The sequence below is a fragment of the Arachis ipaensis genome, chromosome B3, assembly GCF_059453495.1.
Source record: "Arachis ipaensis isolate K30076 ecotype BB chromosome B3, ASM5945349v1, whole genome shotgun sequence".
Taxonomy (NCBI): Eukaryota; Viridiplantae; Streptophyta; class Magnoliopsida; order Fabales; family Fabaceae; genus Arachis; species Arachis ipaensis.
The window spans coordinates 65,166,271-65,189,009 of NC_142438.1; the positions used below are offsets into that span (position 1 = coordinate 65,166,271).

General features: G+C 38.7%; 1 non-coding gene across 1 annotated transcript; it reads left to right on the forward strand.

Annotated features, from left to right (window-relative positions):
* The first annotated feature begins 17,803 nt into the window (after positions 1 to 17,803).
* LOC148570938 (small nucleolar RNA R71) lies at positions 17,804 to 17,911 on the forward strand. The gene has a single exon (XR_015908597.1). It is a non-coding gene; the product is annotated as a small nucleolar RNA R71 (small nucleolar RNA).
* The last annotated feature ends 4,828 nt before the right edge of the window (positions 17,912 to 22,739 follow it).

A 22,739-nucleotide genomic window follows, 5' to 3' on the forward strand; every position in this document is an offset into this window, starting at 1 on the left:
GTGGTAAAAGCATAGCTTTTTTGTTTTTTTCATAACCATTGATGGCACCTAAGGCCAGAGAAACCTTTAGAAAGAGGAAAGGGAAGACAAAAGCTTCTATCAAGGGTCTATAGCTCAGTGGTAGAACATTTGACTGCAAATCAAGAGATCCCTGAGATACCTCAGGGGATACATTTTCTTCCACATAATTATTGGAAGCAACTAAGGGTGGAACATCAAGAGCACTCCATCATGCTTCATGAAATAAGAGAAGATCAAAAAGCAATGAGGGAGGAGCAACAAAGACAAGGAAGAGACATAGAAGAGCTCAAGGACATCATTGGTTCCTCAAGAAGGAAACGCCACCATCACTAAGGTGGATTCATTCCTTGTTCTTATTTCTTCTGTTTTTTGTTTTCTATGTTATGTGCTTATCTGTGTTTGTGTCTTCATTACATGATCATTAGTAGTTAGTAACTATGTCTTAAGGTTATGAATGTCCTATGAATCCATCACCTCTCTTAAATGAAAAATGTTTTAATTCAAAAGAACAAGAAGTACATGAGTTTCGAATTTATCCTTGAACTTAGCTTAATTATATTGATGTGGTGACAATGCTTCTTGTTTTCTGAATGTATGCTTGAACAGTGCATATGTCTTTTGAAGTTGTTGTTTAAGAATGTTAAATATGTTGGCTCTTGAAAGAATGATGACTAGGAGACATGTTATTTGATAATCTGAAAAATCATAAAAATGATTCTTGAAGCAAGAAAAAGCAGCAAAGAACAAAGCTTGCAGAAAAAAAAATAAAATAAAATAGGCGAAGAAAAAAAAATAGAAAGAAAAAGAAAAAGCAAGCAGAAAAAGCCAAAAGCTCTTAAAACCAAGAGGCAAGAGCAAAAAGCCAATAACCCTTAAAACCAAAAGGCAAGGGCAAATAAAAAGGATCCCAAGGCTTTGAGCATCAGTGGATAGGAGGGCCTAAAGGAATAAAATCCTGGTCTAAGCGGCTAAACCAAGCTGTCCCTAACCATGTGCTTGTGGCGTGAAGGTGTCAAGTGAAAACTTGAGACTGAGAGGTTAAAGTCAAGGTCCAAAGAAAAAAAAAGAGTGTGCTTAAGAACCCTGGACACCTCTAATTGGGGACTTTAGCAAAGCTGAGTCACAATCTGAAAAGGTTCACCCAATTATGTGTCTGTGGCATTTATGTATCCGGTGGTAATACTGGAAAACAGAGTGCTTAGGGCCACGGCCAAGACTCATAAAATAGCTGTGTTCAAGAATCATCATACTGAACTAGGAGAATCAATAACACTATCTGAACTCTGAATTCCTATAGATGCCAATCATTCTGAACCTCAATGGATAAAGTGAGATGCCAAAACTATTCAAGAGGCAAAAAGCTATAAGTTCCGCTCATTTGATTGGAGCTATGTTTCATTGATAGTTTGGAATTTATAGTATATTCTCTTCTTTTTATCCTATTTGATTTTCAGTTGCTTGGGGACAAGCAACAATTTAAGTTTGGTGTTGTGATGAGCGGATAATTTATACGCTTTTTGGCATTGTTTTTAGTATGTTTTTAGTAGGATCTAGTTACTTTTAGGGATGTTTTCATTAGTTTTTATGTTAAATTCACGTTTCTGGACTTTACTATGAGTTTGTGTGTTTTTCTGTGATTTCAGGTATTTTCTGGCTGAAATTGAGGGACTTGAGCAAAAATCAGATTCAGAGGTTGAAGAAGGACTGCTGATGCTGTTGGATTCTGACCTCCCTGCACTCAAAGTGGATTTTCTGGAGCTACAGAACTCGAACTGGCGCGCTTCCAATTGCGTTGGAAAGTAGACATCCAGGGCTTTTCAGAAATATATAATAGTCTATACTTTGGCCAAGTTTAGATGACGTAAACTGGTGTTCAACGCCAGCTTTCTGCCCAATTCTGGCGTCCAGCGCCAGAAAAGGATCTAAAACCAGAGTTGAACGCCCAAACTAGCACAAAAGCTGGCGTTCAACTCCAAGAAGGACCTCTGCACGTGCAACACTCAAAGCTCAGCCCAAGAACACACAAGTGGGCCCTGGAAGTGGATTTATGCATCAATTACTTACTTCTGTAAACCCTAGTAGCTAGTTTATTATAAATAGGACCTCTTACTATTGTATTAGACATCCTGGATTGTATTCTGATCCTGTGATCACGTTTAAGGGCTGGCCTCTCGGCCATGCCTGGATTATCACTTATGTATTTTCAACAGTAGAGTTTCTACACTCCATAGATTAAGGTGTGGAGCTCTGCTGTTCCTCAAAGATTAATGCAAAGTACTACTGTTTTCTATTCAATTCATCTTGTTTCGCTTCTAAGATATTCATTCGTACTTCAATCTGAATGTGATGAACGTGACAATCATCATCATTCCCTATGAACGCGTGCCTGACAACCACTTCCGTTCTACCTTTGACTGAATGAGTATCTCTTAGATCTCTTAATCAGAATCTTCGTGGCGTAAGCTAGAATGATGGCGGCATTCAAGAGAATCCGGAAAGTCTAAACCTTGTCTGTGGTATTCCGAGTAGGATTCAATGAATGAATGACTGTGATGAGCTCCAAACTCGCGATTGCTGGGCGTTAGTGATAGACGCAAAAGGATAGTAAATCCTATTCCAGCATGATCGAGAACCGACAGATGAATAGCCGTGCCGTGACAGGGTGCGTTGACCATTTTCACTGAGAGGATAAGATGAAGCCATTGACAACGGTGATGCCTCCAGACGATTAGCCGTGCCGTGACAGGGCATTGGATCATTTTCCCGAGAGATGACCGAAAGTAGCCATTGACAGTGGTGATGTATCACATAAATCCAGCCATGGAAAGGAGTAAGACTGATTGGATGAAGATAGCAGGAAAGCAGAGGTTCAGAGGAACGAAAGCATCTCTATTCGCTTATCTAAAACTCTCACCAATGATTTACATAAGTATTTCTATCCCTTCTTTTATTTATTAATTTCGAAAACACCATTATCAATTTATATCCGCCTGACTGAGATTTACAAGGTGACCATAGCTTGCTTCATATCGACAATCTCCGTGGGATTCGACCCTTACTCACGTAAGGTATTACTTGGACGACCCAGTGCACTTGCTGGTTAGTTATGCGAAGTTGTGAAGATATGTTTAGACCATGGTTCTGTGCATCCGTTTTTGGTGCCATTGCCAGGGAATCAATTTCGAACCACAATTCACAACCTGAGTAGTAATTTCGCATACCACCCGTATGGCATTGTGCACTATTTTTGGATTTCTTTTAATCTACCACTCTATATGCCTATTTTTCACAAAACCTTTTTTAATATTTTATTATTTAAATATAATTGTCATTACAAACAAATTATCAGTTTGAAAGGCTTGGTAATCTAACTTGGACATTGAATGCTTGATCTATGCTACTCATGCCTTTGCCTGCATGCCAATAAACACCTTGCATTTAATTGTCATCATATGCACTTCCTATATTTCCATTTATGATTTTTCACATGTAGTCATGACCATGTGTTAACATCATTTACCTTTTAATGTGCATTCATTACCACCTTTTCTGTTCTCTTCCTTGCTCTATCCCTTAACATTTTGACATACTTTCTCTTTTCACCCTTTTAGGATGGCCACCAGGAAAGGCAAGGAGAAAGCTGCTCCCAAATCAACAGCAAGGAGAGGAACAAAATGAGCATTAGTGGCAGAGCCTTCTTCAACTGCAGTAAAGCCCTCAACAAAGAGAATTAAGAGGATTATAAAGGTTGATGATAAAGAGAAAGCCTTCCCAGCAAAGGACACTGCGCGATTTACAAATCGCTACTGTGAGCAGATGTTATCCATCCTGGCAGAAAGGAGTTACAACAATGAATACCTTCTTATCCTCCCAAACCATATTGCTGAATTTGTTGAGTCACAAATTGCACGAAGACAATTTGATTTCCTACAGAGACAGCCACGGCAGGTTAATCCTTCATGGGTAGTCGAGTTCTACTCCAACTTCCACCTGCCGACCCTCCAGTCTGTCTATGTCCGTCAGAAGCAAGTCCCCATTACAGAAGAGGCCATTAAGCGTGCTTTAGATCTTCCTCCTACTCCAGAAGGACTGGACGCATTTTAAGAAGCCGCACTCAAGCGCCAAATGTACCAATTTGACTGGGATGTTGTTCTCAGAATTATCGCACTACCTGGCAGCAGATGGATCTATGGATACCATCGTTCCCGTCCTAAGGGAATATTGGCTTCCGCACTCACCTTAGAAGCTCGCGTATGGGCACAGATTATGTCCCATTACGTTTTTCCGAGCACTCACGAGTCCTCCTTCACTGCAGACATGGTCGTTCTACTATGGTGCATCCTTACAGACCAGGCTCTGAACCTATCAAGACACATCTGGAATGCCATGGGACACGTACAAATCGCGGGCAACTTACTTTTTCCTGCCTTGGTCTTAGATCTTGTCTCAGCAGCCAGAGTCTCCTACAGAGCTGGGGACACCAAAGCCATGCTTCCACGGAAAGATCAGTATGTCCCTAACGGGAAATACATCAGAACTCCAGCAGCCACTACAAGCCAGCCTACTGAACTGGCTGAAGAGATTCCTCCTTCAACACCACAAGCACCTACAACAAACCAACTGCTCCATTAGATACTTGAGAGGTTGGATCAGCAGGAACACAAAGCAAAGCTAAAAGAGCACCGTAACAAGCGCCGATTCACATACCTCAAGGAGCTACTTAAGGGAAAATACAGAGACTCAGACACTCCGGACTCCACTTCTTTCACCAGCACAGGAAGCCATGACGGTCCTGATTGTGGAGATACTGCTACCAGCCCACCTTTGTTCCTGACAGATGGCACCGAGGACGGTGCAAAGCCTTAAGTGTGGGGAGGTCGGTCAGTACCTGACTTCCGGAGGTAATTTCTCTTCCTTAACACCAATAAAATAGGATATTTAGTTAGTTTTTTTTTCTTTTATAGAATAGGATAAATTGCATAGTAATAGATTAGTTGTATGCATGTTCTACTTGATTGAAAAGACAATAAGTTTCTTCTAAGACCCCATTTTTAGAACAAAATTTCACTAATTTTAATCAAAACTTTTATGTTAAATTTGCTTGAAGTTGTATTTGGAACATGATTTTTGAGCTAAAGAACACATAACCTGTGAGATTTGAGCCTTTATACATGGTTACATTATTTAACCATAATTATTTTATTCTTGTGTGTTTACTTCTCTATGATTGTAATCTATATTTTGTTTCATCCTATATGTCCAATATTTAATATATTTATATGCCTGTATATGATTGAGGCCATCATTTGTTTAGCTCACTTATCCAAATTAAGCCTACCCTTTCAGTTACCTTTGTTAGCCACTTTGAGCTTTTAAATCCCAATTGTTCTGCATTTTACCACATTACTAGCCTTAAGCAGAAAAATAATTATACATCCCAATTGAATCTTTGGTTGGCTTAAGATAGAATTGTGTGTGTTAATTAAGTTTGGGAAGTTATGGAAACAAAAGATAATGAGGGAATGTGTCATGATGATATAATGGGAATTTGGGTACCTACTCATGTGAAACTATAAGAATTAAAAATCTATGTGCATTGATAAGCTATGTTTATTTTTATGTTTATGATAAAATCCAAAAATAGTCAATAAATAAATAAGGGGAAAAAATTTCCCCAATGTTAAGTGAAAGCTTGGTTAATTAAAGATTCAATTTATAAGCTTACTTAGCCATATATATACCCGTACCCTTACCTTGGCCCCATTACAACCTTGAAAAGACCTCATGATGTTTGCATTGGTATATTAAATATTGTTGATTGGTTAGGTGAAAAACAAAAAATAGAAAGCATGATTAGAGAAGGATAGAGTGATTACCCTACACACCAGAGAGATTAGAGCATACATACATTATCAGTGAGGGTTCAATGCTTAAATTCTATATTCCCTACTTTCATGAGCTACCTTCTTGCATTTTTATCTGTTCTTACTGTATAAGAATTGAATTAGTGGAGTTTGATCTGTGACTGTCTTGAAGAGCTTATTTACTTTTGACCAAGTGGACAAAAATTATATAGTTGCATTCACATATATAGGTTACATTGCATTGCATGAGTTTTACATGTTCCTACTCATTTATTTTATCTCCTTCAACTAAGCATGAGGACATGCTAATATCTAAGTGTGGGAAGGTTGATAAACCATTATTTTATGGTTTATATTGTGTTTAATTGTGTGGTTTTATCAAGTCTTTACCCACTTATTCATTAAATAAGCATGCATTTATAATTCCTTCCTAAAAATACTTTATGGTTAAAAACTTGCTTCCTAGAGACTTTTAATTTTGTATTATAATTCTCCTTTACTCCATTCGATGCCGTGATCTGTGTGTTAAGTGTTTCAGGCTTTATAGGGCATGAATGACTTGGAGATTAGAAAAGAAGCTTGCAAAAATGGAAGGAACACAAGAAATTGAAGAGATGACCAGCGAGAAGTGACGCGGACGCATGGCTTACGCGACCGCGCGATATAGAGGAAATTGTAGTGACACAAACGCATGGTTCACACGACTGCGCGGATTGGAAATTGCACAAGTGATGCGAAGGCGTGGACGACGTGCACGCGTGGCAAGGCAAAACGCTGGATGACGCGAACTCCTGGATGACGCGTTCGCGTGACGTGCGCGATCTGCAGAATTTGCAGATTTCGCTGGGGGCAATTTTGGGCCTTGTTTTGACCCAGTTTTCGGCCCAGAAAAGCAGATTAGAGCCAGAGAATATGCAGAGACAGAGGAGAACATTCATTCCGGATAGTTTGAGTTTTTAGATTTGATTTTACTCCTCCTCTAGGTTTTTCTCTCTACACATTCATAGTTCTTAGGATTTTTGATTTTATTGCTTTTTGGATTGGGACATTGAGAAGAGTTATTACCTCCGCCAAGACTTCATTATTCTAGTTTGTTTTCTTTACTTGTCTCTTACTCTTCCATGTCTTCAATTTATTCAGAATTATTATTGGATTATTTTTAGAATTTATTAATACAAGGATTATTTTTATTTTTAATTGATCTTTTGATTATTATTTATCATGTCTTTCTTTATTGCCCTTTCTTATGTTATGAAGTTTACATTCATAATGAGCGAGTAGTTCCATAACTTGATTGGGAGTTGATTGAAAGGAGGACCTTGAGTTGGAATACTCAAGAGAAAAAATTGTAATTGGGTTTATTGTTGGATTGTCCTCTAGTCATTGACACTAATCCTTTCCAAGGGAGAGGATTGAAACTTGTGAATAGAAATAGCTTTCTAACTTGCTTGACTCACCTCTACTTAGTAAGGGATAACTAAGCAGAACAACCTTCAATCATCAATCAATCTTGAGAGTACTCCAACAAGAATAGGGCTTCCAACTAATCTACTCCCAGTCAAGGTTTTTATTTAAATTACATAAATTCTCTAATTTAATTTCTTGTTTATCAACTCAACCATTTTTAGAAAACATCTGATTAATAAAATAGCACATCTTTCTGCAACTCATTGGGAGATGACCTGGGATTCATACTCCCAGTATTTTAATTCTAAGTTTTGTGACAACCCTTCTAAAATGATAAACGGAATTTCGGTTGGTTAAGGCCTGTACTTGCAACGTATCTCTTATAATAATTTCTTAACTAGCCAATTTCCACCACGTCAATGATGCTATATTTTCACATTAGCCCTTCCATTCTCTTGTTGCAAAAATGTGAGCCTTAGTCACTCACGATTGCGCGTGGTGACCCAAAGCGACAAATTATGTTATTTCTCACAAAAGAAAGGACCGCATTAGCATCGTCCGTCCGGGTGGGTATCGCTTCCACCCATTTGGACACATAATCAACGGCTAGTAGAATGTAGAGAAAACCATTAGAATTTGGGAATGACCCCATGAAGTCGATACCTCACACATCAAAAATCTCAGAAAATAACATGGTTTGTTGGGGGATCTCATCCTTCTTGGAGATATTACCAAATCTAAGACATTGAGAATAAGATTTACAAAAGAGAGAAGAGTCCTTAAAACGAGTTGGCCACCAAAATCCACAATCTAGGATTTTTCTTGCCGTCCTTTGAGGTCCATAATGGCCACCTCCTTCAGAGGAGTGGCAAGCTTCCAAGATTGATTGGAATTCGGTTTGTGGAATGCACCTCCGAATCACTTGATCCACACCACATCTCCAAAGGTATGGGTCATCCCATACATAGTATTTGGATTTGCTTTTTAGCTTATCCTTTTTATGCTTGGAGAGATTCGGAGGAAAGGTGCGAGACACCAAGTAATTGGCAATTGGCGCATACCAAGGTATGACTTCCGAGATTGCTTGCAAGCCCTCAAAGGGAAAGGAATCATTAATAGGAGTGGAATCACCTTTGGTGTGCTTAAGGCGACTCAAGTGATCTGCCACTAGGTTTTGCGAACCACTCCTATCTTGAATTTCGAGGACAAATTCTTGCAATAACAAAACCCATCTAATCAACCTTGGTTTGGATTCCTTCTTAGCCAACAAATATTTCAACGCCGCATGATCCGAGTACACTACCACCTTGGAACCAAGTAGATACGCTCGGAATTTATCCAAAGCGAAGACAATAGCCAACAACTCTTTTTCGGTGGTAGTGTAATTGGATTGGGCTCCGTCCAAAGTTTTTGATGCATAGGCAATGACATAAGGATTCTTACCCTCGCGCTGTGCTAGCACGGCTCCCATGGCATAGTTTGAAGCGTCACGCATTATTTCAAATGGCCGACTCCAGTCGGGCCCTCTTACTATAGGAGCTTGGGTCAATGCAACTTTGAGCTTGTCAAAAGCCTCCATGCACTCTTTGGTTAGATCAAATTCAACATCCTTTTGCAACAATCGAGATAGAGGTAGTGCTACCTTACTAAAGTCCTTAATAAATCGCTGGTAAAAACCTGCTTGACCAAGGAACACACAGACTTCCCTCTTGAAGGAGGTGTAAGGCAAACTAGATATAACATTGATTTTTACCGGATTCACAGAAATACCATCGTTAGAGACAACGTGTCCTAAAACAATACCTTGTCTAACCATAAAATGACACTTCTCAAAATTTAAGACAAGGTTTGATTTAGTACACCTCTCCAACACTTTTGCAAGGTTGTCCAAGCAAAGATCAAAAGAGTCCCCATAGACACTAAAATCGTCCATGAACACCTCCATGCAATGCTCTAGAAGAACCGCAAATATGCTCATCATACACCTTTGGAAGGTCGCGGGTGCATTGCATAAACTAAATGGCATATGCTTGTAGGCATAAGTTCCAAAGGGGCACGTAAAGGTTGTTTTTTCTTGATCCTCTAAAGCAATGTGGATTTGAAAATATCCCGAATAACCATCTAAGAAATAATAATGAGATTTACTAGACAATCGATCCAACATTTGATAGATAAACGGTAACGAAAAGTGATCCTTCCTAGTGGCCGTGTTCAAACGCTGGTAGTCAATACATACCCTCCATGAGTTTTGCACCCTTGTAGCTATAAGCTCCCCGCTCTCATTCTTGATTGCGGTCACTCCGGACTTCTTTGGAACAACTTGGACGGGACTTACCCATTCACTATCCGAAATGGGGTAAATGATGTCCGCCTCTAAAAACCGGGTTACCTCCTTCTTTACAACCTCTAGAATGATAGGATTCAAACGTCTTTGAGGTTGTCGAATGGGTCTAGCTCCTTCTTCTAGGAAGATTTGGTGCTCACACACTTGGGGGCTTATGCCCACTAGGTCCACCAAGCTCCATCCTATAGCTCTTTTGGTCTTCCTCAAAATATTAAGTAACCTTTCTTCTTGTTGAGGAGTGAGCTCCCTTGCAATAATTACCGGGAACTAGTGAGCTTCAACAAGATAGGCATATTTTAGGTGGGGCGGTAGTGGTTTCAACTCTACATGTTGTTCTTGACTTGGAATTTGAACTTCCGGAGGATCCGGAGGGGGTACGGTGTTCTCTTCACATTCGTGGGGGCTCCCCACGCTTGTTCCTTCAATCATACTCTTCTCATCAATATTTGCACAATGCACTTTGGCCACAACATTGTCAAATAAGTCACACCGGAATATGGAATGATTCTCCGGTGGGTGTCTCATGGCTTCATCAAGACTAAAGCTAACAACTCTTCCGTCGACTTCAAAAGAATAAGTTCCCGAATAGACATCCAATTTGAACCTAGAGGTCTTCAAGAATGGCCTCCTAAGTAGGATAGATGATGTCATTTTGGATTCATTAGGTGGCATCTCAAGGATATAAAAATCAATCGAAAATACTAAACCCTTTTATGTTTACCAACACATCTTCCGCAATACCCATCAGAGTTATTATGCTCTTGTCTGCCAAGACAAACCTAGCCGCCGACCGCTTCAACGGTGGGAGCTTCAATATATGATAAACGGAAAGAGGCATAATGCAAACGCATGCACCAAGATCGCACATACAATTAATGAATTGAACTCCATCTATGGTACAAGAGACTAAGCAAGGGCCTGGATCACCACACTTTTCCGGTATTGCTCCCATTAAAGCCGAAATAGAACTCCCCAATGGAATAGTTTCTAACTCATGGATTCTATCTTTGTTCATACACAAATCCTTAAGAAACTTTGCATATTTAGGCACTTGATGGATAGCATCAAAGAGAGGGATAGTTACCTCAACTTTCTTAAACATTTCCACCATTTTGGGGTCAAGCTCTACACGCTTCTTGGTCTTTCTTGCCAATGTAGGAAATGGAATTGGTTGAGCAACTTCCTCCAAGACTTGCTCATCTCTAGAGACTTCACTCCTTGGTTGAGGGACTTCATCTTCAACTACCTCATGTGCTTCATCCTCCTCTTCAATTTTTTCTATCTCAACCACATCCTCATCTTGAGTGACTATCATTGGGCTAGGTGCCTTTGGACTCCTCTCTTGGAGTTAAGTTCCGGACCTAAAGGTGATGGCATTAATGCCACCCTTGGGGTTGGGTAGAGGTTGAGAGGGTATGGCACTGGAACTTTGGTGCACGGAATTGTGATCACACTTTTCACAACTCTGGTACAACTAACCAGCAAGTACACTGGGTCGTTCAAGTAATAGAACCTTACGCGAGTAAGGGTCGATCCCACGGAGATTACCGGCTTGAAGCAAGCTATGGTCATCCTGTAAATCTTAGTCAGGCAGATTCAATCGGTTATGAGTTTTGATAATTGAAAGATAAATAAACGTAAATTAAAATAAATATACTTATGTAATTCATTGGTGGGAGTTTCAGATAAGCATTTGGAGATGCTTTGTTGCTTCTGAACCTCTGCTTTCCTATTGTCTACATCCAATCATGCGTGCTCCCTTCCATGGTAAGCTGTATGTTGGTGGAAATTGTCAATGCTACCATCCGTCCTCTCAGTGACAATGGTCCAGGTACAGTTTCTGTACGGCTAATCAACTGTCGGATCTCTCATCTCGGATGAAAAATACCAGGCACAGCTACCGCACGGCTAATCATCTATCGGTTCTCACTTGTGTCGGAATAGGATCTCTCTATCCTTTTGCACACTATCACTGCGCCCAACATTCGTGAGTTCGAAGCTTGTCACAGTCATCCCGTCCCAGATACTACTCAGAATACCACAGACAAGGTTTAGACTTTTCGGATCTCAAGAATGCTGCCAATTGGTTCTAGCTTCTACCACGAAGGTTCTAATCTCACGGATTCGAATGCTTTGTTATCAGGAGAGGCAAGTCAAATCTGTAGATCAGAGACCCAAGAGACTATACTCTGGCTGTTGTCCAATGACTACGTTGAACATCCTGTAGACCGCTTGTGGTTGTTAGGCACACAGATCTTGGCTAAGCGAGTAAAGAAGATAGTGGGTGATTGTCACGGGTCACCCCTTCATTCTGACTTAACTGAATTAAGTACGAGAGTATATCTTAGAGAAGAAGTAAGCGTGAATTGAAAGAGAAACAATAGTACTTGCATTAATTCATGAAGAACAGTAGAGCTCTGCACCTTAATCTATGAGGTGTAGAAACTCCACCATAGAAAATACATAAGAGAAAAAGGTCTAGGCATGGCCAAATGGCCAGCCTCCCAAATGTGAAAAATGGTATAAGCTGATAAAAGATGAAAAAAGGATCTAAATACAATAGGAAAGACTAGTATTTATACTAAACTAGTTACTAAGGATTACAGAAAATGAGTAACTAAGTACAGAGAGTGCAGAACTCCATTTCCGGGGCCCACTTGGTGTGTGCTTGGACTGAGCTTTGAGCTTTCCACGTGCATAGGCCTTTTCTGGAGTTAAACGCCAGGTAAAGTGCCAGTTTGGGCATTCAACTCCAGTTTTGGTGCCAGTTCTAGTGTTTTACGCCAGAAAAGGGTCTCTAGCTGGCGTTTAACACCAGTTTGGGCCATCAAATATCGGGCAAAGTATGGACTATTATACATATTTGGAAAGCCCAAGATGTATAGTTTCCAACTCAATTAAAAGCGCACCAATTGGGTTTCTGTATCTCTAGAAAATCCACTTCGAGTGCTGGAAGGTCAGAATCCAACAGTATCTGCAGTCCTTTCTCAACCTCTGAATTGGATTTTTGCTAAGGTCCCTCAATTTCAGCCAGAAAATACCTAAAATTACAAAAAAACACACAAACTCATAGTAAAGTCCAGAAATTTGATTTTTACATAAAAACTAATAAAAATATAATAAAAAGTAACTAAAACATGCTAAAAACTACCTAAAAACAACACCAAAAAGCGTATAAATTATCCGCTCATCACAACACCAAACTTAAATTGTTGCTTGTCCCCAAGCAACCAAAAATAAAATAAGATAAAAAGAAGAGAAAATACAATAAATTTCAAAAATATCAATGAAGATTAGTTTTAATTAGATGAGCGGGACTAGTAGCTTTTTGCCTCTGAATAGTTTTGGCATCTCTCTATCCATTGGAGTTCAGAATTGTTGGACTCTTTAGGAACTCAGAAATACAGATAATGTTATTGATTTTCCTAGTTAAGTTCTTTTTTCTTCTTGAACACAGCTACTTAATGAGTCTTGGCCGTGACCCTTAGCATTTTGTTTTTCAGTATTACCACCGGATACATAAATGCCACGGACACATAACTAGGTGAACCTTTTTAGATTGTGACTCAGCTTTCCTAGAGTCCCCAGTTAGAGGTGCCCAAAGTTCTTAAGCACACTCTTTTGCTTGGGATCACAACTTTTACAACTCAGTCTCAAGATTTTCACTTGGACCTTCATGACACAAGCACATGGTTAGGGACAGCTTGATTTAGCCGCTTAGGCCAGGATTTTATTTCTTTTGGGCCCTCCTATCCACTGATAGTCAAAGCTTTGGATCCATTTTACCCTTGCCTTTTAGTTTAAAGGGTTACTGGCTTTTCGCTCTTGCCTTTTGGTTTAAAGAGCTATTGGCTTTTTCTGTTTGCTTTTTCTTTTTCTTTCTTTTTTTCTTTATTTTTCGCATTTTTCTTCACAAGCTTTTACTTTTCACTGCTTTTTCTTGCTTCAAGATTCAGTTTTATGATTTTTCAGATCACCAATAACATGTATCCTTTTTCATTATTCTTTCAAGAGTCAACTTTCCAATTTCAAACATGCACTGTTTAAGCATACATTCAGAAAGCAAGAAGTATTGCCACCACATCAAAATAGTTAAACTAATTTCAAGATAAATTTCGAAATTATGCACTTCTTGTTCTTTTGCAAATAAAAACATTTTTCATTTAAGAAAGGTGAGAGATTCATGGAATCATTCATAGCTTTAAGACATAGACTCTAAACACTAATGATCACGTAATAAAGACAAAAACATAGACAAAACATTGAGCATAAAAACCGAAAATAGAAAAATAAGAACAAGGAAATTAAAGAACGGGTCCACCTTAGTGACGGCGGCTAGTTCTTCCTCTTGAAGATCCTATAGAGTGCTTGAGCTCCTCAATATCTCTTCCTTGCCTTTGTAGCTCTTCCCTCATGGCTCTTTGGTCCTCTTTGATTTCATGGAGGATAATGGAGTGCTCTTGGTGCTCCATCCTTAGTTGCTCCATGTTGGAACTCAAATCTCCTAAAGAGGTGTTGAGTTGTTCCTAATAGCTTTGTGGAGGAAAGTTTATCCCTTGAGGCATCTCAGGGATTTCTTGATGAGGAATTTTCTCATGCTCTTGTTAAGGTCCATGAACGGCTCTCTTGTTTGCTCCATCCTCTTTTTAGTGATGGGCTTGTCCTCTTCAATGAGGATGTCTTCTTCTATGACAATTTCGGCTGAATTGCATAGGTGACAGATGAGATGAGGAAATGCTAACCTTGCCAAAGTGGAGGGCTTGTCAGCCACCTTGTATAGTTCTAGAGGTATGATCTCATGAACTTCTACTTCCTCTCCAATCATGATACTGTGGATCATGATAGCCTGATCCACAGTTACTTCGGACCGGTTGCTAGTAGGAATGTAGAGTATTGGATGAACTCCAACCATCTTCTAGCCACGGGTTTGAGGTCAGGCCTTCTCAATTGAACCGGCTTGCCTTTTGAGTCTCTCTTCTATTGTGCTCCTTCCACATAAATGTCTGTGAAGACTTGGTCCAACCTTTGATCAAAGTTGACCCTTCTAGTGAAAGGATGAGGATCTCCTTGCATCATTGGCAAGTTGAATGCCAACCTAACGGTTTCCAGACTGAAATCTAAGTATTTCTCTCGAACCATTATGAGCCAATTCTTTGGGTTTGGGTTCATACTTTGATTATGGTTCTTAGTGATCCATGCATTAGCATAGAACTCTTGAACCATTAAGATTCCGACTTGTTGGATGGGGTGGGTGAGAGCTTCCCAACCTCTTCTCCAAACCTCACGTCGGATCTCCGGATATTCACTCTTTTTGAGCATGAAGGGGACCTCGGAAATCACCCTTTTCTTGGCCACAACTTTATAGAAGTGGTCTTGGTGGACCTTTGAGGTGAATCTCTCCATCTCCCATAACTCAGAGGTGAAAGCAACTGCCTTCCCTTTCCTCTTTCTAGAGATTTCTACGGCCTTAGGTGCCATTAATGGTTATGGAAAGACAAAAAGCAGAGCTTTTTCCCACACCAAACTTAAAAGGTTTGCTCATCCTCGAGCAAAAGAAGAAAGAGAGAAGGAGAAGAAGAAGAAATGAAGGAGATAGAGGGGTATTTTGAATTCGGCCAAGGGAGGGTTTAAGTGTTTATGATGTGTGAAATTGAAGGTGGTTAGGAGGGGTATTTATAGGGTAAGAGAGAGAGGGAATTCATGTAAGAAAGGGTTGAGCTTGGGAGGAAAATGTTTTGAATTTGAATGGTGAAGTAGGTGGGGTTTTATGATGGGTTTTTGGGGAATAGTGGATGGATGTGAGTAGTGAAGAGATTATGGGGAAGAGGGTAGGATTTGATAGGTAAATAGTATTTGGGGAATAGGTATTGATGAGATTGGTCAAGGATATTTGGGGAAGAGTGTTAATTAAAGGTGTGAAGAGGGGGAGAGAGTGAGTTGGGGTAGGTGGGGATCCTGTGGGGTCCACAGATCCTGAGGTGTCAAGGAATTCTGGTTCCTACACCTTTTTGGCGTTTAAACGCCCCTGGACAACCCTTTCTGGCATTTAAACGCTAGTCTGCTACCTTTCCTAGCGTTAAACGCCAGGCTGATGCCCCTTTCTGGCATTTAACACCAGCCAAACACCCTTTTCTGGCGTTAAACGCCAATCTGTCTGCCAATTCTAGCGTTTAACGCCAGCCAGACACCCTTTTCTTGCATTAAACGCCAGTCTGTCTGCCAATTCTGGCGTTTAACGCCCAGAATGCTGCCAGACTGGGCGTTAAACGCCCATTCTGCTATCCTTACTGGCGTTTAAACGCCAGTAAGTGTGTCCTCCAGGGTGTGCTATTTTTGATGCTGTTTTTCATTCTGCTTTAATTCTGCAGCTATTTTCGTGACTCCACATGATCATCAACCTAAAGAAAACATAAACTAACAATGGGACATGAAATGAAAAAGTAATTAACATAGATAAATAAAATTGGGTTGCCTCCTAATAAGGCGCTTCTTTAATGTCAATGGCTTGACAGTAAGCTCTTACAGAGCTTCACAAATACTCAGAGCATGATTGTGGCCTCCTAACACCAAACTTAGAGTTTAAATGTGGGGGCTCTGCTTGACTCTGTATGGAGAGAATTAGATGACGCTTTTCATGCTTCTTCTCCATGTTTACAGAAGAAGATCCTTAAGCTTTAAACACAAGGTAGTTCTCATTCAATTGAAGGACTAACTCTCCTCTGTCCACATCAATCACAGCCCTTTCTGTGGCTAGGAAGGGTCTTCCAAAGATGATGGATTCATCCTCATCCTTCCCAGTGTCTAGGATTATGAAGTCAGCAGGGATGTAAAGACCTTCAACCTTCACTAAGACATCCTCTACAAGTCTATAAGCCTGTTTCATTGATTTGTCTGCCATCTCTAGTGAGATTCTTGTAGCTTGTACCTCAAAGATCCCTAGTTTCTCCATTACAGAGAGTGGCATGAGGTTTATACTTGACCCCAGGTCACACAGAGCCTTCTCAAAGGTCATGGTGCCTATGGTACAAGGTATTAAGAACCTTCCGGGATACGATTTCTTTTGAGGTAATTTCTACTGAACCAAGGCATTCAGTTCATTGATGAGCGATGGAGGTTCATCCTCCCAAGTATCATTACCAAATAACTTGGCATTCAGCTTTATGATTACTCCTAGATACTGAGCAACTTTCTCTTCAACAATATCTTCATCCTCTTCAGAGGAAGAATACTCATCAGTGCTCATGAATGGCAACAGTAAGTTCAGTGGAATCTCTATGGTCTTTGTTGAGCCTCAGATTCGTTTGGTTTCTCATTAGGGAACTCCTTAGTGGTCAGTGGACGTCCATTGAGGTCTTCCTCACTGGAAATCACTGCCTCTTCCTCCTCTAGAGGTTCGGCCACTTTGGATATATTGATGGCCTTGAACTCTCTCTTTGGATTCTCTTCTGTATTGCTTGGGAGAGTACTATGAGGGATTTCAGTAACTCTTTTACTTAGCTGACCCACTTATGCCTCCAAATTTCTGATGGAGGACCTTCTTTCAGTTATGAAACTGACAGTGGTCTTAGATAGATCAGAGACTATGGTTGCTAAGTCAGAGAGGCTCTGCTTAGTATTCTTTGTCTGTTGCTGAGAAGATGATGGAAAAGGCTTCCTATTGCCAAACCTATTTCTCCCACCATTTATTATTGAAGCCTTGTTGAGGCTTCTGTAGATCCTTCCATGAGAAATTTGGATGATTTCTCCATGAAGGATTATAGGTGTTTCCATGGAATTCTCCCATGTAATTCACCTCTTCCATTGCAGGATTCTCAGGGTCATAAGCTTCTCCTTCAGATGAGGCTTCTTTAGTACTGCCGGATGCAGCTTGCATTCCAGTCAGATTCTGAGAAATCATATTGACTTGCTGAGTCAATATTTTATTCTAAGCCAATATGGCATTCAGAGTATCAATCTCAAGAACTCCTTTCTTCTGAGTCATCCCATTATTCATAGGATTTCTTTCAGAAGTATACATGAACTGGTTATTTGCAACCATTTCAATGAGTTCCTACGCTTCTGCAGGTGTTTTCTTCAGATGAAGAGATCCACCAGTAGAGTGGTCCAATGACATCTTGGACAATTCAGACAGACCATAATAGAATATATGTAAGATGCTCCATTCTGAAAGCATGTCAGAAGGACACCATCTGATCAATTGCTTGTATCTTTCCCAAGCTTCATAGAGGGATTCACCTTCCTTCTGTCTTAAGGTTTGGACTTCCACTCTAAGCTTGCTCATCTTTTGAGGTGGAAAGAATTTGGCCAAGAAAGCATTGACCAACTTTTCCCAAGAGTTCAGGCTTTCCCTAGGTTGTGAGTCCAACTATATGCTAGCTATGTCTCTTATAGCAAAGGGGAAAAGCATAAGTCTATAGACCTCAGGATCAACCCCATTGGTCTTAACAGTGTCACAGATTTGCAAGAATTCAGCTAAGAACTGATGAGGATCTTCCAATGGAAGTCCATGAAACTTGCAATTCTACTGCATTAGAGAAACTAATTGAGGCTTACGCTCAAAGTTGTTTGCTCCAATTGTAGGAATTGAGATGCTTCTTCCATAGAAGTTAGAAGTTGGTGCAGTAAAGTCACCAAGCATCTTCCTTGCATCCCCACCATTGTTGTTGGGTTCGACTGCCATGTCTGCTTCTTTTTTGAAATTTTCTGTAAGGTCCTCTCCGGAGTGTTGTGCTTTAGCTTCTCTTAGCTTCCTCTTCAGAGTCCTTTCAGGTTCAGGATCAGCTTCAACAAGAATGTCCTTATCTTTGTTCCTGCTCATATGAAAAAGAAGAGAACAAAGAGAGTAGTGGAATACTCTATGTCACAGTATAGAGATTCCTTTATGTGTCAGAGGAAAAAAAGAATAGAAGAATGAGGTAGAGAGAGAATAAGAAGAATTCGAACACAGAGAGAGGGAGAAGGTTCGAATTATTAGATGAGTAGAAGAGAAATGTTAATAAATAAATAAAATAAATAAAAAGAGATGAGAGAGAGTATTCGAATTTTAAGAAGAGGGAAAAGAAAAATATTTTTAATTTTTTATTTAATTAATTAAGTTAGTTTCGAAAATTTGAAAAAGAAATACAAGAAAATTAAAAGCTAAAACAATTAGTTAATTAAAAATTTTTTTGAAAAAGTGGTTAGTGATTTTTGAAAATTAGAAGTGGAAAAGTAGTTAGGTGGTTTTGAAAAAGATAAGAAATAGTAAACTTTTTAAAATTAAAACAAACAAGTCAAGTAGTTAGTTGAAAAAGATTTGAAAATAAAGTTTAAAAAGATAAGAAGTTAGAAAAAAATTTTGAAATTAAAATTTTAAAAAGATATGATTGAAATTTATTTTGAAAAAGAAATTAAAAAGATTTGATTTTTAAAATTAAAGTTGATGACTTGGCTAACAAGAAACTAAAAGATATGATTCTAGAATTTAAAGATTGAACATTTCTTAACAAGAAAGTAACAAACTTGAAATTTTTTAATCAAAACATTAATTGTTAGCAAGGTTTTTCGAAAATATGAAATAAAATTAAGAAAAAAATTTTGAAAAATTAGTTTTAAAATTTTTGAAAACATTAAAAGAAAAATGAAAAAGATTTTGAATAATTTTAAGAATGAAATTCGAAAATCATAAAAAAATGAAAAAGAATTGATTTTGAAAAAGATTTAAAAAGATAAAGTTTTTAAATTGAAATTTTGACTTGACTAACAAGAAACAACTAAATTTAAAAAATTTTTGACCAAGTCAACTAAAAATTTCGAAAATTATGAGAAGAATAAGGAAAAGATATTTTTTTTACTTTTGAATTTTTTTAATGAGGAGAGAGAAAAACAACAAAATGAAACAAAACATAAAAATTTAAGATCAAAACAAATAATGCATGCAAGAACACTTTGAATGTCAAGATGAACACCAAGAACACTTTGAAGATCATGATGAACATCATGAACATATTTTTGAAAATTTTTAAGAAAAGAAAGATATGCAAGACACCAAACTTAAGAACTTTTGTACTAGGGACACTAACAATTCGAAAATGTGCAAGAAAAACAAGAAAAGATACAAAAAAATTAAAGATCAAACAAGGAAAATCATCAAGAATAACTTGAAGGTCAAAGAAGAACACAATGCATGAATTTTCGAAACATAAAATTTGACACTAGACTCAAACAAGAAACACAAAATTTTTTTGGTTTTATGATTTTATTAATTTTTTTTGTATATTTTTCGAAAAATTTTTGGAAATAGAAAATAAAGAAATTAAAATTTTTTTTAATAAGAATTCCAAGACTCTTGTAATGTTAGTCTAAAGCTTCGGTCCAAAAGATTAGACATGGCCAATGGCCAGCCAAGCTTTAGCATAACAAATACAATGATGACCTTTCTACAATGAAAAGTGGAAACCTCAGTCCAAAAGATTAGACATGGCTTAACAGCCAGCCAGGCTTCACATATCATCATGAAGCTCTAGAATTCATTCTTAAAAAAAAAATTTTGAATGATTTTTCAAAATTTTTTTTTTTGAAAAATTTTTTTAAAAATTTTTTGAAAATAAAATAAAGGTTGAAACAAGAAAGAAGGTTACCTAATCTAATCAACAAGATGAACCGTCAGTTGTCCAAACTTGAACAATCCTCGGCAACGGCGCCAAAAACTTGGTGCACGAAATTGTGATCACACTTTTCACAACTCCGGTATAACTAACCAGCAAGTGCACTGGGTCGTTGATAAACCACTATTTTATGGTTTATCTTGTGCTCAATTGAGTGGTTTTTATCAACTCTTTACCCACTTATTCATACTATTTGCATGGTTTTACATTTGCCTTCCTAATTATATGCTTTGATTGAAAACATACTTCTTTGGCCTTAAGTTCCCTATGTTTAAATCCTCTCTTATTACCATTAGATGCCTTGATATGTGTGTTAAGTGATTTCAGAGTTTATAGGGCAGGAATGGCTCAGAGGATGGAAAGGAAGCATGCAAAAGTGGAAGGAATGCAAGAAGTTGGAGAAATTGCTAAGCTGTCCAGCCTGACCTCTTCGCACTCAAACAACTATAACTTTAGCTACAGAGGTCCAAACGATGCGGTTCCAGTTGCGTTAGAAAGCTAATATCCGGGGCTTCGATTTGATATATAATGTGCCATAGTTTCCCTGACGCTAGGCGACGAAACTGCGTGCTCTATGCGGATGCATCGCAATGACGAAAAACCAGCGTGGCAGATTTCTTCTCCGGCGTTTTCTGGGCTGTTTCTGACCCAGTTCTCGGCCCAGAAAACACATATTAGAGGCTATAAAGTGGGACAATGCATCCATTCATGATAAGCTCACAATTCATAATTTTTAGTTTTAGATGTAGTTTTTAGAGAGAGAGGTTCTCTCCTCTCTCTTAGGATTTAGTTTTAGGATTTAGGATTATTTCTTCTTCATCACAGGTTCAATGTTTCTTTTATTTATTTTTCTAATTTAATTTATGAATTCCCATGTTAAGATTTGAATATTTTATTTAATATAATTGAGGTATTTCAGATTTATCACTTCTTCTATTGTTTGATGTTCTAAGTTGGATCCTAACTTGATTTTGGAGTTGATTGATATTTGGAGACCCTTGAGTTGAATTACTCAAGAGTTAAATTGTAATTGGGTTTATTGTTGGCTGGCTCTCTAATCACTAACGCTAATCCAAACACAAGGGTGAGGATAGGAACTTGTGAATAGCAGTAGACTTCCAACTTACTTGACTTTCCTTTACTCAGTACAGGATAACTAGGTAGAAACAACCTTCAATTATCAGTTGATCTTGAGAAATCCAACAAGGATAGAACTTTCGATTAATCTTCTCTAGGTCAAGGCTATTAATTTAATTACATAAAATCTCTTATTTATTTTATTGCTTTAATTTATAAATATATCTGTGCCAATTGCCCAAACTCCAAAACCCCCAATTTACAAAACTCATAGGCAATAATAAGAACACCTCCCTGCAATTCCTTGAGAAGACGACCTGAGGTTTAAATACTCGGTTATCAATTTTAAAGGGGTTTGTTACTTGTGACAACCAAAACTTTTGTATGAAAGGACTTTTGTTGGTTTAGAAGCTATACTTGCAACGAGGATTTATCTGCAAATTTCTAGACCACGCAAAAGTTATCTCATCACTCGTCCAAGTAATAAAATCTTACGCGAGTAAGGGTCGATCCCACGGAGATTGCTGGCTTGAAGCAAGCTATGGTCAACCTGTAAATCTTAGTCAGGCAGATTCAATTGGTTATGAGTTTTGATAATTGAAAGATAAATAAACGTAAATTAAAATAAAGATACTTAGGTAATTCATTAGTGGGAGTTTCAGATAAGCGTTTGGAGATGCTTTGTTGCTTCTGAACCTCTGCTTTCCTATTGTCTTCATCCAATCATGCGTGCTCCCTTCCATGGCAAGCTGTATGTTGGTGGATTACCGTTGTTAATGGCTACCATCTGTCCTCTCAGTGAAAATGGTCCAGGTACGATTTCTGTACGGCTAATCAATTATCGGATCTCTCGTCTCGGATGAAACATACCAGGCACAGCTACTGCACGGCTAATCTTCTGTCGGTTCACACTTGTGTCGGAATAGGATCTCTCTATCCTTTTGCACACTGTCACTACGCCCAACATTCGTGAGTTTGAAGCTCGTCACAGTCATCCCGTCCCAGATCCTACTCGGAATACCGCAGACAAAAGTTTAGACTTTTCGGATCTCAGGAATGCTGCCAATCGATTCTAGCTTCTACCACGAAGGTTCTAATCTCACGGATTCGAATGCTCTGTTATCAGGAGAGGCAAGTCAAATCCGTGGATCAGAGACCCAAGAGACGATACTCCGGCTGTCATCTAATGACTACGTTGAACATCATATAGACTGCTTGTGGTTGTCAGGCATGCGGATCTTGGCTAAGCGAGTAACGAAGATAGTGGGTGATTGTCACGGGTCACCCCTTCATTCTGACTTAACTGAATTAAGTACAAGAGTATATCTTGGAGAAGAAGTAAGCGTGAATTGAAAGAGAAATAATAGCACTTGCATTAAT